We start from the raw sequence: 18,814 nt of genomic DNA, 5'->3' as shown, positions 1-18,814 counted from the left end.
ATATCTTATGAAATTTTCCTTATGAAATTTTTCGGGTTTCACCCTAAGCTGCACTGTTTGGTATAGTGCCATAACAGACTATACGCTCAGGAGAACTTGCCAGCTTGTGCTAGGAACCGGCTCCAAAAGCTGCATATATTGAGAATTAACAGCTCTGAATCTATGTAAACATGGGCCATTCAGTTCTGCTGAGACTTTTTTTTTCATGCACGGCACAGTTTGTGATTATCTCTTTCTACATTTTCTACGTTTAATTATCCCTGGTTGCCAAACACTAAAAAAGGTACACCTTAGACCCCCCTTAACAGTTTTTTTTTTTTCCCGAACTTTTTATTTACTTTCATTTACTCAAACTTTTCTCTTATTTATCTAAAATGTACTTTTTTTTTTTGCTTTATTTATTTGTTCACTGTAATTTCTTTATGTAAATTATCTGGTGTGTTTTTTTAGTTAGTTTTAGTTAGTTAGTTCCCTCAACAGAATCAGTGGCCGGTTGCATAAACTGCTTAGACTAGTCTTAAAGTTAGTTATCATATTTTTTATTTTTTTTTTCCATTTAAGACTAGTCAGTTATAAAAGTAGACTGGTCTAATTTGAAACTGAAAGTAAGACTGATTACACCTGGGCTAACTTCTAATTGGTCAGACTAGTTCTTAAGACAGTTCCCTTTCGAAAGGGAACAGAGGTTACAGTCGTAACCTAGACGTTTATGTAACTGGCTCCTGATCAAAGGTTCACAGGAGGTGAGATAAATGTTAATGCCAGGTGTAAATATGATTTTGTGATCTGATTACCCAAAAATTACGTTAATACCAGGTGTGCACATGGCCTTAGATGGTTAGAATAAGTTAGAAGTGACAGATCTGAGGGGTTAATAGTGAGAACTTGAATAAAAAGGAGCACAGGATGTTGGAAACAGACATGGTGGCAGAGGGAAGAGCGCAGTGCATAATATATCAGTTTAATGATTCAGCAATGACAGAAATAACCAGAGAGCTGCTTTGCCTCTCAAATCAATAGCCCTGCACTTTATGGTGCTCTAAATAATGCAATAACTGCTCCTTGACACTTATTCCTGCGAGTTGTGTTGCCAGTGCTGCCCTCACATCTTGTTTACAGACTCATTTGGGTGAAAGGGATCTTTTAATATGCATGTCAGCGCCATGAACTAACTACAGCCATCCCGTCAACTCTGAGCTGTTGAAATTGAGAGCAATTTGAGAGCAGCCCCAACTCATTTAGTCACCAATTGCTTAAAATGAACCCTCAACAGCAGACAACAGACTATTACTGCATGCGTTTTAATGTTGTGACCGTTATGCATTATCTTTAGAAGCATTTAAATCCCCATCTGTCAGCCGGTTTGACAAGGGACGTGAGAATCTTTGAGCATTTTCCGACCCCATGGTGTCTGGACCCCTGAAAAGCATCACCTCTTATCTCATGTCAGCAAATGTCTAGATAGAATGTTATTTTTGGAGGGTGAAATTTCGATTTCGTTTAGTGAATTGGCACATTTGTTGTTATGCTGGTGGCTGAGTGAAGAAATGTGGTTTTCATGTTTTTCAAATGTACCTATTTTATGTTGCTTTCTGAAAAAAAGGTTTTAGTTTTTTTTTTTTTTTTTTTTTTTTTTTTTTTAGTCTGTGAAGCATTTCTTATAGATATTATAGAGCTGTTCATTCATCATGCCACAATTTGTGGTATGATGGTTATCCAATTCACATAAAGCCACATGCTTGGTAGCTGAAGTCCTAATCTACTGTTAAAAAGTTTGTGTCTGCAAGGATGCACTAAATTAGTCAAAGGACTACTACTTTGTTACAAGAAAAAAAAAAAAAAACATTTCAAATAAATACTATTCTTTTAAAATTTGTATTTATCAAAAAAAAAAAAAAAAATTGAGCAGCACAATTTGATGATAATAATAGGTTACGTTACTTACTTAAACACCAAATCAGCCTATTAGAATATTCAAATGATTTCTGAGGGATCATGTGACACTGAAGACTGGAGTAATGATGCTGAAAATTCAGCTGTGCATCACAGAAATAAATATGCACATATAAATAAATAAATATATGTGTGTGTGTATTTTATGTATTTTATGTATGTATTTTTTGGTCAAATATAAGCAGCCTTGGTGAGCATAAGAGACTTTCAAAAACCGTAAAAAAAAATCTTACCAATGGTACCGTAAATTTGAATAAATTTAAACTTACATTTTTAAACGAAATGCTTAAACTTCATACTTGTAATGTTCACTGCATGTAATTTATGCTGTCAGACAAAGCGTGGATGTAATGACACTGTAATCAAGTATAGCGTATATCATACAGGTAGAAATACTTTTTTATTTATTATTAAATTGTTTAATTAAGGTTCATAGTTTCCATGACAGGTTTCAAGACCAATATTTTCATTACTACTGGAACTGTCAGTTTCCTAAGTTTTAAATGATTATTAAACAGCAAGCACAAACTATGCAAAAGCGGCAGCCCTTCAAATTCACTCACTTGTTTTCATTCACTCCTTCAAGTAAACTATATTATGGACTAATGTAGGGAATAGTAAATGAGGGTATAGGGGGTGATTTTGAACACATATCCCTTATTTTACTGATAAACCACTTTAAAAAAAAAAGTCTCATTGAGTTTTCCTCATGGAGATTTCAATGTAGGTTTTTCAAAGGGATTTCTATCTTTGTGGGCACATTTGGCACAGCGAAATGTAGCAAAATCTGACTAGACTCGAAATAAAACAGGAGATCAATCCCATTGTGTTGCTTACAGTTTTATTGCTAGTAGCCTATATTTCGCTCTAGATTAAATGTCAGAACACTATTGCAAGATATATATTTGCCTTTTTCAAATTGGCTTCCTTGTATTTATATACATAACAACAGTCTGCACATTGTAATATCAGCTTATGGCACATTTGGAGGTGTTTTATGATGATTTCGGTCACATCATGTCTTTATTTACAGGGTTTTGTGAATGTGTAAGTACGAAAGAACATGTAAATATACATTCTACATTACAAATATGACTTGTCTTTTTAATATTGTACACTTCTCTTTTTTAAGGTAAAAGTCTAGGTTTGGCCGTGCTGTTGTATAAAGATTGTTTTGTGACACACTCGCAAAACACTCAACACTGTGTAAAAAGGAAATTGAATTATGAATTGGCCTCGGATACCTCTATTCGTACACAACAAAGCATCCCACAAGCTCTTCACTGACTTGTTTTGAATTTCTAGGAAAAGTGTTGCCAGATCCGCTAAAAAGAATTAATATCTGTGAAGAGATTGCTTCTTGGAAGTACAGTACATTGCTGCCATAGAAACAGAGCATTTAGTTTATGATGCAGATTAATTGCAGACAAAATAAGCACCAAATATATGCACAGTGTAGACCAAGAATTCAAAGCTTATAAAAACGCTGATATTTTTCCCAAGAGCTTTTTATTATACAACATTTTTTTATAGTACAAAAAGGACTCCCGTTCTATTACCAAGGCTCTTTCATTCATTTCTGTATTACCCATTTTTTTAGCTTGTTTGTGTTTTTGGAATGTTCACACATGCAGCCCACATAAAAACAACAGCCTGTGTCCAACCTCACGTTGTCTGCCTCTTTTTGAATGTGGCAGAAAGGGCGCAAAGCCAGCACACTTCCCCGTTTCTCCCCGGCACAGAACTGCACGGCCGGGCCAAGTCTCTGTTTGACCCTTATCATGTCTGAAACTGACCGCTGAGCGCAGGATTAGTGGGCAGACCTGCACCTGTGTGGGCAGACACCATACCCTCCACTGAAGCAGCAGCGTGGGCTGCAGTCAAACCGTGCTGCCAGGCACTGTCACAGAAAGAAGGGACATAACAGACCCAACCCACCCACCACAGGCATGCTGTGAAGGGCAGGGGGAGGAGGGCAGAATTTACCTCTGCTTATCCTTAGAAGCCTTTAATGTCTCTCTTCCATCACTGCTGCTCCTGGCTTAGTGTGTTGCCTTTGCAATCGTTGACTGTTTCAGAGGAAGAAGGTATTATAGGAGGTAGTGGTGAAGCTTTCCAATATAATATATATATATATGCCAAATGCGTGTGGATTTCAGCAGTGGCGTGTAAAGCAGATACTTGCCACTTTGGCAGGTTGAATTGTATATATAATATATACATTTTTCAATAGTCTTTTGAAAAGGCATCTGAAATAATAAACTGAGTGCAATGTAGTCAGACCTGGCGCCAGACACAAATTCACGGACGGGCATTACATTTTTTCAGGGGGGCACAAATGAGATAACTTTCTTGCATAATAACATTAATCGATTATGATACAGTGATGATGATCGATAGAGCATGATATTATACAGTATAATGTATAATGCACCGACGCTAAAGTTTCTTGCAGACTGAGTCCAAAATTCTTGTATATAAATACGACCTCACATTGTGTCAATCACGTTTACACACTGCCTCCGAAAATTTCGTCCGTCATAAAAATTATGTGAAAAGATTTGGGGCAAAAAATCGATTTTCGCATCTGTCGCAAGTGTTTAAGAGGTGTTTTTACAATTCACAGCAACCGAATGACCAATGCGAAAAAATGGATACGAATGTTTAAAACTCAATCGAAAAACAAAAAAGAAACTCAGTTAACATACTGCCGTAAAAATTCAAAATGTGGAGTTTTTATATTTATAATATGATACAGTTAAGCAACATCACACGACCAAGAGTGCTGAATACCATCACGATTGAAAATGTGACACTGACATATGACAGTTCAATAAACAAGTCATTAATATTGTCACTTACATTTTAGACGAAATATTGACTGTTTTTGTTCTATTTTAGCAGCGAAAATAGTTCCAATCCAAACAAAGATCACAGCAACACTCACAATCCTGTTTTCATCACTGAATGATTCAGCGTTTTGAACGAGTCAAAGATTCAATGACTCGCTTAATAAGACCGCTTATCACATGCATTTCTGCACTCACTATCGACAAACCAATCAAATCCATTTACCATAAAAAAAAATAATAAAAAAATCAGACCAAACACATTTTTATTTTTATTCAGAAGTTATGTATATTCAAAACGATAACTTTTGAGAACAGTAGCCTATTGATTAAAAAATATATTGTGCAAACAAGCAAGGACTGGTGGGACTTGACATGGAGTTGTTGAAGGGAGACAGACTCGTCCAGGGTGGGCACTAGTGACTCACAGGATGGGCCAGGCCCCCTAATGCCCGCCCATGGCGCCGGGACTGAATGTAGTGTTGTCTAAAATACTGATTTTTCGATACATGGGCTATCGATAACGCTTCCAAGTCCAATACTCATTTTCCGCTGAATGATACCAGCTGCGCTTTCTCGCTCTCTCATCTCTCTGACAGCGAGCTGACACACAAAACTTCCTCCCCTCATTTGCTCCGGATGAATACGGTTGGTGTTACAGGGCTTGAATTTTGGCATGGGATTGTGCGTATTGCGCATAATTGTATTCATTCAACAGATTTTGTTGGAATGAGTGCACACCCAAAGTGCGTGCACATAAAGCCACCTCTCAGTTCTAAATTGAGTTCTTTTCCACTGCTTATTGCGCTTAAAGCTGCAGTCGGCAAGTCTGGCAGATTGAGTCGACTTAGCCAAAATTTTAAATGTTTACAACTCTCGTGCCCCTCCCCCACTACCAGCGAGCACCCTCCCATCGAGGTCGTGCTCGTGTACCTGATTTTCTGTGAACGTGTCCGTCTCTTCAGCATCGATCAACACCATGGACTCGGAGGTAGGCTGCCCTGGCTAATCTATCCATAGATAGCAATAACCGAGGAATTGGAAGCTTGTTAATAGATTTTCTCTCCGCCATCACGCTTCGTACAATCTTCAGGCGAACTTCAGGCGTGTCGCGTTCATGTGATATTGTAACGTGCGCGAGGAAGGGGGGATCTGACTGGACCCAATGATCCGGGAGCGGTGGATTTTTGCAAAACAAATAACACGCTCCTGGTGGAGTTAGAAGCTCGGGTTTTTTCTAAAACCACCTTATTTATGTTGTTCTGTCGGATTATAGTGTCGATTTCACTGAATATGATAAAAAAAAAGTCAAATACACACAATATAATGTCAAAAAAGCCGGTCTTGGTGAGTATTCACCGTCAGTTATGTTTTAAGTGAACGTAAACAGTTGAGATTAAGAAAGAAAATGCATGTGTAACAGTATAATGTATCCATGTGTCAGGTCTTAAAGTGACAGCAGCCTAATATACCTGCTTCCAAATTATGAGATAATGTTAAAAATATCTATATGGCAGTTTTCCCCCATGGTGTCGATGTCAAAATTGTGGCCAGTGAAAATGCTGAGTAACTACTAGGAAAACCACTAGCCACAGGGTGGTGAGCAAAAAAGTTAAATTCAAGGCCTGGAAATATATATATGCCAAGTTTTTCAGATCCCTCTGAACCATTATAGTGGAAAACATCATTCAGTGTGTAGCTAGTTTAACCCCAAAGTTGCCTGTGGTTTCACTTCTTGTTCAGTATTTTCATTTTCTTTTTTTTTATCTGACATTGAAGTTGCTCTCAGCTAGTTTTTGGTAATGTTATATAATATTTTACCCCTTCTTGGTTAGTTTTTTTCCTTCTTCTTTCTTCATTGCATTTTTAGGAGAGTTTAAATTTCTTTTTTAATAATAACATTGAAGTGTAACAGCACAAGTCATGCTACACACATCCAACTCCAGTTTGAGTTTTTAGGATCAACCGAGGCATCGAAGCTTATGTGCAGCTTGTCATTCTCTCTGAACTGCTAGCGGGACTGAAGCAGAATTTCAAGCACCTTTTTTCGCTGATAAATATTAAAGAATTAATGCTCAGGAAACATTTTTATATTTAGCTGCTAAAGCTGATTTAGCCTCAGTGAAACAGAGCAGACAGGTTCCTGCAGAAAGAGGCTTATTCAAATGAAAAAGCTAAGTTGACAACACTGAGCTGGTATTCACCGTGATGAGACATTGCAAAGATGAAAAGAAAGAAATCCGAGAGAGGCACAGAGAGAGCGAGAGAATATTTAAGGGTGCCTAGAGTACTAAACATCAGAGCCTCTAACAGTGAACATCTGATTTAACATATTTCCATACATGTTGTCATGTCATCAGTCATATTATTTACACTGTTCATTAATGCATTTAATATTAGTTATTAGAGTATTAGTTATAATATTTAATATAGTATTAAATGCATTAGAGATGTTTATCAGAAGTTAAATACTTTATTATTACTACTGTCAAATGAATGAAAAAAACTTGAAACTGACACGCAAGATTGAGAATTGCACTTTGCAAATTAGCACAAGGTTTTAGCTGTTGCAATGTTGCAGAATTGCTTTAATATGTTATTTTAGTATCATTGAGATACTATTATATTTTGTATTGATATTTTTAAATAGATCTTATATTTTATATTTATATTATACCAATTAAAGTTTTAGTAATTTTGTTGCGTATTTTTAACATTTTACAGTATGTGCATTTGCGTGTACTAAGTGTACTTGCCTAAGAAAGTACTGGGTAATATTAGGTAACTACAATGGGTTAAGTTACAGTAGGCTTAGGGGTAGGTTCATTGTTAGTACCTAGTTATTACCCAGTTATTGCCATTATTATAAGGCATTGTAACAGTGTAATTATATTTATGTAATATTAATTAACTACATGCACTTACTTTTGGGTTAGGGTAGGATTAGGGTTTGGTTGAGGGTTAGTTGCATGTAATTATGCATAATTACTATGGTAAGTACATGTACTGTAACATGTAACAAGGACACTGTAAAATAAAGTGTTACCATAAAGTAATTTTTTGTGGTTGTTTATTTTGTCCAAAGCAACCTAGTACACTTGCTGAGGAAGTTACCATCAGAACAGCTTGGGGTTAAATGTTTTCCTCGAGGGTAGAATGGCAATAGAGAACTCAGGAGCTCGATTAGCCTGCAGTCGGTTGCAACAAACTCCTTAAGTTAAGAAAACCCATAGTGATAATTTCACCTGCAGTTTTAAATAAGATTTTGAGGGGTTCATTGCAACCGGCCCCTGATCTTTAACCGCCCCACAACCACCAGCACATTCATTAGTGAAGGTCATTTTCTACTTGCTATAGCCAGTAGCAGTCGTCAGAAATGAAAGACTGCTTGTGCATCCGCACTTGGAGTTAGCATAGCGCACTAGTCCTAGTATATTTAATCCACGTCCATGAACAAGTGTGACAATAAGCCCTCTGTATGGACTAAAATCCTCTTAGGCAAAGCTTTGTGGGTAAACTTGCCTGATGCAAATTCTAAACCCCATTAGCTTTGAGGAACTAGTCAGCTGCATTGAGATTAATGGCAGGGCGACTACTGGATTTAATAGGGTTATTTCACTGCTTCCGGCCAAGAATAAACAACAAACTTAATGCAAGACATTACTCACTTTCTCCACTGACTGATAGAAGTTTCTGAGTTCACTTGTGACTGAGGTTTGTTGTCGCTCTGTTTGGTTAAATTTGCTCTACTTATACCTTTTGTCACCTCTCTTACTTTAGAATCAGCAAGAGATCGGTGAGTGAAAATTTGACAGTTATTTTCCAGAAAAAAAAGTTTATGAAAAAAACCTGTTATGTAAAGTATATTTTAAATGTTTTTATATCGATTTCTCTGGCATGAGTGGGAAAAAAGCAAGAGGGGAAACAAGAGTAGGAAAAGGTTTAACAAACTGTGTTTCCTACCTGCAAAAAACGCTTGTTTCTCTGCACTGAAGTGATTTTGTGAAATTAGGGGATATGGATTTGCAGCCGCTATTAGGATAAATGCTGAGTGAGAAATGTTATGTGCAATTTTCCATTACAGGGTGAAAAATGAAAATCCTTATTTATCTATTTTTTAGTGCTGTCAGCTCACTCTGAACTTTACTCATGGGGATTACCGACAAACTCTTCGAGTGAGAGACAGGCGCTGAAGCTCCCATGTGAGAAACAGATGTGCGGCGGAGGTATTATAAGTTTGCAGAGTCCCAAACCTAAATGTTAGTAGCTTATAGAAGGAAACAGAGAGATAGAGGACATCTCCCTGAAATGGAGGATGACACAAATCACACGTGTCTCATATTTATTTATTTATTTTTTTGGATATGCTTTTCCAGGTGTCACAATGAGACAGCCCCCTCCTAGCTTCAGCTGCTGGCTGGTGTCTCCAGGAAGAGCTGAGATTACCTAAAGCTGATTGGTCACCCTAATGTACTAGACACCACATTAAAAAGACTTAAAATGCCATTATAGCCAAATGATCAGCGCGGAGTCATCGAATACATGCCGCTGAGGGGACTGCAAGCAGGGAATGATTTTAAAAGAATATAGTGTTGTCAGTCTATTGAAAATATAACTAAGATGCCCCCTTTAGAACAATGTACATTGCCATTTTAATATAATAAATTATCCCAATCTTCAAAATATATACTGTACATTTTAAACTGTTTAACTGTCTATTTTAATATATTTTAAAATGTAATTTATTTCTGTGATGGCAAAACTGAATTTTCAGCATCATTACTCCAGTCTTCAGTGTCACATGATCCTTCAGAAATCATTCTAATATGCTGATTTGCTGCTCAATTATAATCAATTGTTATTGGTGCTTAAACATTAATTATTGTTTTTATTATGGTTCTTATTAGTCTCACATCATACTTCAAAAATCATTCTAATATGCCGATTTTGGTGCTCAAGAAGCATAATTATCAATGTTGAAAGCAGTTTTTGGTGCTTAATATTTTTTGTGGATACCGTGATACACTACCTTTCAAAAGTTTAGGGTAAGCAAGAAAAATAAACACTATAAAATAGAATAATATAGTAAATATATGTGTCCTATATAAAAGAAGACACAATAAATAGATCAAAAGTGTCTGTAAACACATTTAAAATGTTACAAAAGATTTCTAGTATTTCAAATAAATGCTGTCAATAGTGGTCAAATACTGAAACTTGAGTCTTATATATTTTCAATGATGTATAGTTTGTCAAGGTAATAACATTAAATCTGATAGGAACTATTTAAAGGGGTGATGAACTGAGAAATCAAATTTTCCTTGATCTTTTGACATATAAGAGGTCATCATACTATAAGAATATCCTGTAAGTTTCAGAACTGAAAACGTCCTTGTTAGTCCAATAAAAGCTTTAATTGACACCAGGCACAGCGAACGACGTTTTTCAAAGTGGGGATCTATGACGTCAAAGGGTCTCAAACACCACCTCCGCAGAAGATCAACGCCTACTTCAACACTGCCTGTTTAGCCCCGCCCACCGATTCGCACATTACATGAAACTCATTATAATATGCAAAACTGTTATCCAATCATAGCAGTGGGTGTTTACTTCCAAGTCTTCAATGCGGCACGCCCATAAAAACCGAGCGTTTCAGGAGCTAGGCTCAAAACCAGGGTAGAAAATAGCCTATTACTTTTTCATTTTGATGTTTTTGAATGTAAAAACCAAGCGAACGTCATAAGTTGACCTCAGACATCAATATAAAAAAATTAAAAAAGCCAGTTCATGACCCCTTTAAACAAAAAAACGCTTCACAGTAAGGATGTGGTGGGGGTGGGGGGGGAGCAAGTGGGCAGGTTGACAGAAGGATGGTTGACTGACTCTCAGATAGCTTGTCTATTCACTGTTGGAGGTGTAAAAGCTTATGCACTTAGTGAGTAGACTGTTAGAGTGTGTCCAAAAGTGTGTTGCATTGTATGCGGGCAGCTGGACTAGAGCGTGAAGTTCCAAACAGCTCTCTGCCTTCAACTCATACAGAGCACTCGCTCTGCATCTGTGGAGGTGCTGAGGTACCATTTAATTCCCTCTCTGACAATCAATACTTTGGCTGTGAAGAGTGCTTGGCTTTGATTGATATGTGCTATCGGGAGAAGGCATCTGGACGCGGACTGGAAATGGGGCGAGACGGATGCTTTTGGAGTGCAGGGGCCCATCTGTCCACATTGATTTGCCCAGAATAGCGTCTGACTACTAAATCTTAGAACTCTTGGATTAGGGAAAAAAGAGCAGAAAACCCTTCTTATCCAGGTCTGGAGTTTAATCTGTTATATGAAAGTTTTAACATTCTCAACAGCTGTTTTCATCTGTTGCTTGAATTCCTTTTAAAACATGATCATGTTGTAGCCGCAGACTTGTGGTTAGTGCATATGTTCTGATACGTTCAGCTGTTGTTTTCACGCAGGTAACACATTTGGGAATGGCATGCAACATTTCCTGATATCCTTCCACATCTTTTTTTAATGTCGTTTATATTGTAGCTTTTAGCCACTTGAGTCTTCTCTCAAACAACTTCTTGAGATGCATTCTGGGATGCTTTTTAAACAGTATAGAAGTTGGTGGTATTGTTGGAAGTTTAGAAGGTATTTTCCAAATGTAGTTTTAATTATCATTTGCTCCACTGAAGCACTGAAGTTGCAATGTGCTGAAACGTTTGCTTGCTCGTGTTTACCTGTAATTCATATGCACTTTGCACTTTTTGCACGATGCAACTCATTTTTTTGCCAGACTTCTTCAGTCTGTAATGGATTTTTAAATCATGCAAATATAAAGGCAATATATTTTGTCCCCTAATACTTAGCTTAGCAAGATTCTTAAATAACATTTAAGTGCACACTTATTCGAAATAACCACATCAGCAAATGTTGAGCCAATTTTATCACTTCTTAATCACTTTTGAGATTTCATAACCTCATGGCTAAGTATTTATATAAGAACTCCTGTAATATTCTGATTTTAGTGCAGTACTGCCTACATCTTAGAACTAAAATGTAAATGCAGGTATTTCCCGAATTAAAGGCACAATATGTAAGGTTTTTGGATTAAAATATCCAAAAACCACTAGAACAATGTTATATATTTAGTTGATTTGTGTACTTACATTATCCCAAATGTTTCTAAGAATGTTTAAATCCAGAGAAATAAGCCATTTTAACCAGGACACGTCAAACACACGTTACCCTCGATTTCTGGGTTTTTTTTTGTTTTTGGTTTTTTTGGGTTTTTTTTGTAGAAACCATGGAAACACCAAAGACACTTTAATTTATTATGTGTCATGTGACTGGTGAGCAACTGTTTGGATACATTCATCGACAGAAAACGAATCATTGTTATACAGCTCAACACAGTTAGTCTTTTTGTTTAAATCTCGTTTTCTTGATTTAACGCGAGTACCAAATTTACCATGCCTAATATTGATCTAGCTCACTGCGGTGTGCAACAAGTGTCTCATATAGTGGCCGCCGAGCGAACGCACAGAGTAGCATTATAAAAACTTTCAACACACTCAAATGTACTGTATCTAATATGATAAAACAGCGCTGAATTACCCCACATACTCATGACTTCATACATAAACAACCTCTGTTGGCAGAAAATTACATAGTGTGCCTTTAATCTCAGTTGTGATTGTGTGTCAGTGTGTGCCAAATTAAACATCCTTTGCAAGAAATATATTCCTTTCCAATTATATAAAACAATTACATGTATTCTGCATCTTTCTTTGGCAGCAGTTTTAGTTGCATGTTTTCTATTATTTTGATATCTTCTTTTGAGATCCATAGAAGAAAGTCATGCAGGTTTGGAACGATATGATAAAGTAAAGGATGACAGAATACACATTTTTGGGGGAATGATCCCTTTAAAGGGGTCATATGATGCTTTTTTTAATGTTTTCCTTCTCACTCTGAGCTTTTTGTAGGAGGGGCTTTGTAGAAATGAGCACTTTTCAGACAGACTGGGAATAGAGTAGACTATTTTTTGTACACTGTTGGATTATAGGATAACAAATAGGTACGGTAAATCTTAAAACAGTTTAATCTGAAATCAATATCTCTTATCCCCATAATTATTTATGTGGCGAAATTCTGTGTAATAAGTGTTATGACTGTATCCCTTAAATGTCCATCTAGTTTGAACTTGCTGCGCTAGCAACTGCTCTCTCTGCGGAAGCTTTGCGTTTAAAGAGCTAATCAAATATTTAGACTCAGATCAATATTTTGTGTCTAATTATTTACTTACGTGGCAAGTAGCCTTGTAATAAGCGGGATAATGGACATCCAGCTGGTTGTTATCTAAGAATAAACCCCTTCAGGCTGATGCAAGACCCCCCCTCTTCGTGTCCTCATCACCCCATCAGGGGTTTATTCTGAGATAACAACCGGCTGGATGTACATTATTCCTAACTTAACCTGTTCTATTACACCCAATAAACAAAATGGTTAATTTTTAGAATAGCATTATATGACACCTTTGAGTATTTTCTCTCATTCATTTCAAAATATATTTCTTATGCAACATTTCAAAATGATGGTGCTCAAATGATCTTAAATTCAATCTTTACTCATTGCACGCGATATACCTTATACCTTAGTATAAGCCCCATATACCTTAGTCTTCAGCTATTGCTCTGTTTTGCCATTTTATGTGCTTATGTTTAGAAGATTCCTCATCACTTCAACTCTGTCTCGTAAGCCTGCGAGTTGCTTTAGATGCTCTCCAGCTCCCCTCATGTTATTTTCACTCAGAGTATGATGCTGGTATAATGGGTATAGTGGCACAGTTGGCACAGAGGAAGAGTGAGACTTGTGAGCTCGGTGGCAGGGGGAGATCCTCCCCGCGGTGGCTGTGAAGCAGTCTTTGATGTGGACGTACCCAGCAGAGCGAGCTTCTTGGCCAGAGAGACAGCCTGGGTGGAGGTTGCTCTCTGATCTCTGTCACTTCAAAGCAGGTGTTCTTTCTTTCTCAGTTCTCCATCCTTTCATCCCTTTTCTCCTTTACCATTCCCCTCACTTACTGGCTTGTTCACTCCCCCTCTGTCTCTCATCGTCTCAGCCAAGATTCCCACACAGTGACAACAATGACATCAGGACTGATGGACGTTTCTGAGACCTTTCTGTGAGACGTTCACATAATGCTCATCTGTCATTTCTCTCTCTGCCTCGCCTTGTTATTTTTTCCTGATTCACACACACATTAAAAACCTCCTCACCCTCTCTTTGGCAGAATCATCAGTTGACATTTATTTTGTTGTTCTCAATATTACTGGAATTCATATGAGATGCTTAGTCACACATATCTGGCTGTTTTTAAAACAACATATCAAATCACCAAATGTGGCAGTAACAAAACACAAACAGTTATGTGGAATTCAAATAAATAAAATAATAAATATCACAAAGCAAGAGTGCTGTTTTACTGAATATCAGCTGTAACTTTAAAAAAAAAAAAAAAAAAAAAAATGTTTTATTTTTCTTATCCCAATGACAATTCTTTTTTGCTCTTAAATCATAAAATACATTTTAGAAAAATCCAGCAGAGTTTGTTTGTTTGTTTTGTTTGTATACTTTATTGTCCTTTTTAAGGAAATTTGTCTTGGACTCAAGCTGCATTGATTCACAACATATACATACATACACATATACACACACAGCCAATAAAAAGCTAAAATATTAACAGCATCAACAGTCACCTCTTTCCACCATATAGGCAAATAAAAAAATAAAAAAAATGGATCCGATAATGAATTTACACTACGGTCCCTCTTCCCACCATATAGGCAAATTGAAAATGGATCCAATAATGAATTTACACTACGGTCCCTCTTTCCATAATATAGGCAAATTAAAAGAAATGGATTCAATAATGAATTTACACGACATTTCAACATGACTACATTACTACATCTTGCTATTTAACATATTAATTGATACAGGAATAAATGACTTTTTGTAACGGTTGCTCTTACACAATGGGACTCTATACCGTCTCCCTGATGGCAGAAGCTGATACATTGGGAATAAAACATGGCTTGAATCACTCACTATTGTCTGTGCATTTTTAAAGATCAACGATTCGTAAATTGATTGAAGTGATGAGTACTCTCTTACACCCATAACTTTCATTGCAATTTTCACAAGACGAGCAAGCTGTGATTTTAATTGGACCGAAAGATTGCCATACCAAGTTTGCATCCCATAATTCAAAAGACTACCTAAGACAGCATAATAGAATAATTGCATAATTCTCTGATTTACACCAAACAGCCTAAGTCGTCTCAAAAAATATAAGCGTTGTTGAAATTTTGAACAAATGTGAAAGAGTGTGTAGATAGATAGATAGATAGATAGATAGATAGATAGATAGATAGATAGATAGATAGATAGATACTATTTTTATACTTTATCTTTATTTATCTTGCTTTTATGTTTAGATATTTTCACTGGAAAGCAAGACAAAACTGATTAAGGAATTAAGAAAGGTTTTTGTAGCTACCATAAAAGTTGAAAGCGTTTGATGTTGGATAACAAGCATGTGATACTACCCAACATCCAGTGACAGGGAATAATGCCTCCATAACTCTCATTTACTTAAAGGTTTTTTGTTTGCACTCTGAATATAGATAATTTAGAATTAAAGTGATGAGCTATGGCCTTTTTATGGATTGCCTAGTTGGATGATTAATGAACCACTTCTGTTCCAAACTTAGGCTTGCACTTAATTAAAACTTTAGGTCTGACCACTAATCATAATTTACATCCCCAAACCTCAGGACAAATTAATAATAAAATGTGTAATTTGCTTCCACACCAGTTAATGTTTTAACTGGCTAGAGATATCATGCCGGGGGTGAAGCAGTTTGCCAGTGCATCCACCGGTTTTTGTCCTTCATTCTGTCCTTCATAATGGTGTTGACCTGCTTTGTGACATTCAACCTTTTTCTGTTATTCTTTCAGAGATCTCTGTTTCCACTCCAATTTCCCGGCAAAACAAGAGTCTGTACGTAGTCCACCTGCGCTCACTTCCTCTCCTCTTATTTATATCTGTATTTCTGTCGGATTGTGTGTGGGTTTTTTTCTGTGTATGTCTGTATGGAAATGTGAGTGTGTGTGTTCATTAAAAGAGTCTATTTTTAATTACTTTTAATCAGAGCTTTGTACTGTAATGTGCATTTAATTGCTCCTTACCTCTTCAAAGTGGACTCGAATCAAAGAACAAAATCCAAATAGAGTAAATGTTGCTGTGGGCTTCTATGCCAACGTTAAAATCTCTTTTCTGTCATGTATCACTGATTCTTGAGTACTGAGACAAAACTGGCTGTGCTTTTGCTCACCTATAATTCAATTTGGGAAAAAATAAATAATAATAATATGTGAAATATGTAATAGAAATTTACAAATCTATCATTAATTTCAATGAATCAATGAACTGATACTACATAATGTGTGTGTGTGTGTGTGTGTGTGTGTGTGTGTGTGTGTGTGTGGTGTTGCTACTAATATGACTTATTTAAATGGGGAAAATAATCTAAACAATTGTTAACATATCCAGGTTGTGACAAAAATATATAAGCACAATAATTGAAATGGTATATTTGTGTTAAAATCATTAATTGCAAGGTACAAATGTTGATTTTATTTGTCAAAATGTTGTTTTGTCCTGTCTCAAGAATCAGTTTTATGCTAGTTCTCATATCAGCTCATGTTGATCTTTTGCTACACTGTGCTCAAAATACATGTGTATATTTATTTTTCTAGGGCGCAAATATGTAATCTGTGGGGGAAAAAAACCTGTAATTGTGACATTACATTCTTTTTATGAACCTTCTTTATAAGTCAATTTGTTTGTTAGAAAGACATAATTGGTGTACATTTCTCTTTTAAGATTGTAACCTGCTGTCTGTGTTGACCAAAAACTGGTATTATAAACTGACATTTGAATGCAGCAGGTAGCCTGCCGTTATAGAACACCTGTTGAGAGAGAACAGGGTTATTGTTTTCATTTGCATAACCATAAAATCATAGGCTTTCTTTCCAAAATGAATAATATTTAAAATGTTCAGTATCGTGTTGTATTGCACTGCTCATATTTAGGTTGAGGGTTAGGGTTAGGCTATAACCCTAACCCGTATATTGTTTATTTGCCGGCTTTGATTAAACAGTACAATTTAAAAAACAATCTCTCCATTTATTTCGCTGTCTGTCTTTCGCATGCACACTTAAAGCTCATAAAACTTCAATAGATTCTGATGGCAAGAGAACTGACATACAAATAATGGAAATAATAGGTTTGTACTGGTTCAGTCATTCACCTGCTAATCAACATGAGACAGAAACTTCATGGCACACTGTTCATTCAGAGACAGCAACATGCTCACTATGCTTCCCTCTCAGAGTGATTATCTTCACTGTCGGATGATCTCTGTTGTGAGCAGAGAAAGTCAACATGCAATTTGAATGGGGTATAGTTATAGCTTTTTCTGTCATAGCAATTTCGTCTGGTACATCGGTGATGTCTGCAGCAGAATGTTAATGCTTAACTGCTGTGTTTATGAATTACTGTAGAAGCTGTTTAAGCGTATGCATTGATAAATGTTAAGTACATGAGAAGGGTTAGCCTTCATTCGAGCATTCAGCTTCTTTTTTTTTCTTACAATTTAGCTTGGGGAATATTTAGGATATACTGTATAGGAAGGGGTCAAAGTTTGACAAGTTAGCTTGTAGATGTTATATACACAATTTGGCTGATAATCTTTCTAAATTGGTCACCATTCAAAAGATGGCAGATTTCAAATTGCATACATTCAGCTGAGCAGCTGCCATTAAGATGAGTGGGAATCCACACGGTCCTAAATTAGAGGCCTTTTCAGATTAGTTATAACTAACATTTACTACTGCTAAGTTAGAAAGAAACGTTATCACTGGGAGTCTGAGAGCCCTAATTTGTAAGATATTTGTAAAGTTTGGATGATAGCCATGCATATAGCTTAATGTTGCTATAATGTTTCTTGTTTGCTAAGAGGCTGTTTATACGGCACCGTTTTTAACTAAAAACGTAAAACTTTTTATGCGTTTTGGCCGTTCGTTTACTCGACAACGGCGTTTTGGGTGGCTGAAAACGCAAACTTTTGAAAACAGGTTTCAAAGTGGAAGTTTTTGAAAACGGTCTCCGTGTAAACAATAAACGTAAAACTTTGTATGCGTTTTGGCCGTTCATTTACACGACAACGGCGTTTTGGGTGGCTGAAAACGCAAACTTTTGAAAACGGGTTTCAAAGTGGAAGTTTTTGAAAACGGTCTCCGTGTAAACAATAAAAACGTGAACCTGTGAAAACGATGACATCATGCACATGCGTATTACATGTTCAGTCTATAATGTTTCATCGCCATCTAATGGCCTGGCAGCAGAATACAGCGTTTTTAGTCGTGATCCGTGAGAATGAGGATCGTTTTGACAATGGAGTCGTCTGTATAGGTGGAAAACTCAAAGTAAAAACCTCTCAGTTTTAAGCATATTGTTGTCATGTAAACATACCCAAAATCTGTGTATGAATTTAAAGTTACCAAAAATGTGTATGAAAATTGTAACATTTTCTTAATGTAACATTAAGATGTTGCACAACAATGCAGCTTTAGATCTTTAGTCTTTATTTTCTGTCACCATGCTAATCCAAAAGGTGCAAAGAACTTAGAGAGAAAGGTTTTAAATATATGAATGTGTCACATGTGGCAGTGGTGAAAGAAGCGCACAATGATAGAAATACAATAACAACAGTCTTTAATATAACACTTTTGAGATAACCGGAGGAGAATTGGATAACACAGCCACTAGCATAAACAACGCAAAACAGGACCAAGGACTGAACAAAACAGAGAAAATATATATCAGACTAAACGAGGGAACTAATGAGATAATTAACAAACAGCAGGTGAACAGAATGAAACTGACACAGAGGA

The 18,814-nt window shown here is 36.4% G+C and overlaps 1 protein-coding gene across 1 annotated transcript in view; it reads left to right on the top strand.

Moving 5' to 3' along the window:
* The window catches only part of tsnare1 (T-SNARE Domain Containing 1), a 124,561-nt gene extending 108,606 nt beyond the window's left edge, over positions 1-15,955 (top strand). The window contains exon 12 of the mRNA XM_084088506.1: positions 15,815-15,955. The gene's annotated coding sequence lies outside the window, so the exon portion shown is untranslated. The remainder of the gene's footprint in view (positions 1-15,814) is intronic.
* The last annotated feature ends 2,859 nt before the right edge of the window (positions 15,956-18,814 follow it).

Source organism: Abramis brama, assembly GCF_963993115.1.
Source record: "Abramis brama genome assembly, chromosome: 17".
Taxonomy (NCBI): Eukaryota; Metazoa; Chordata; class Actinopteri; order Cypriniformes; family Leuciscidae; genus Abramis; species Abramis brama.
Note: the sequence above shows the minus strand (reverse complement) of the source record. Positions and strands in the feature narration are given on the sequence as shown.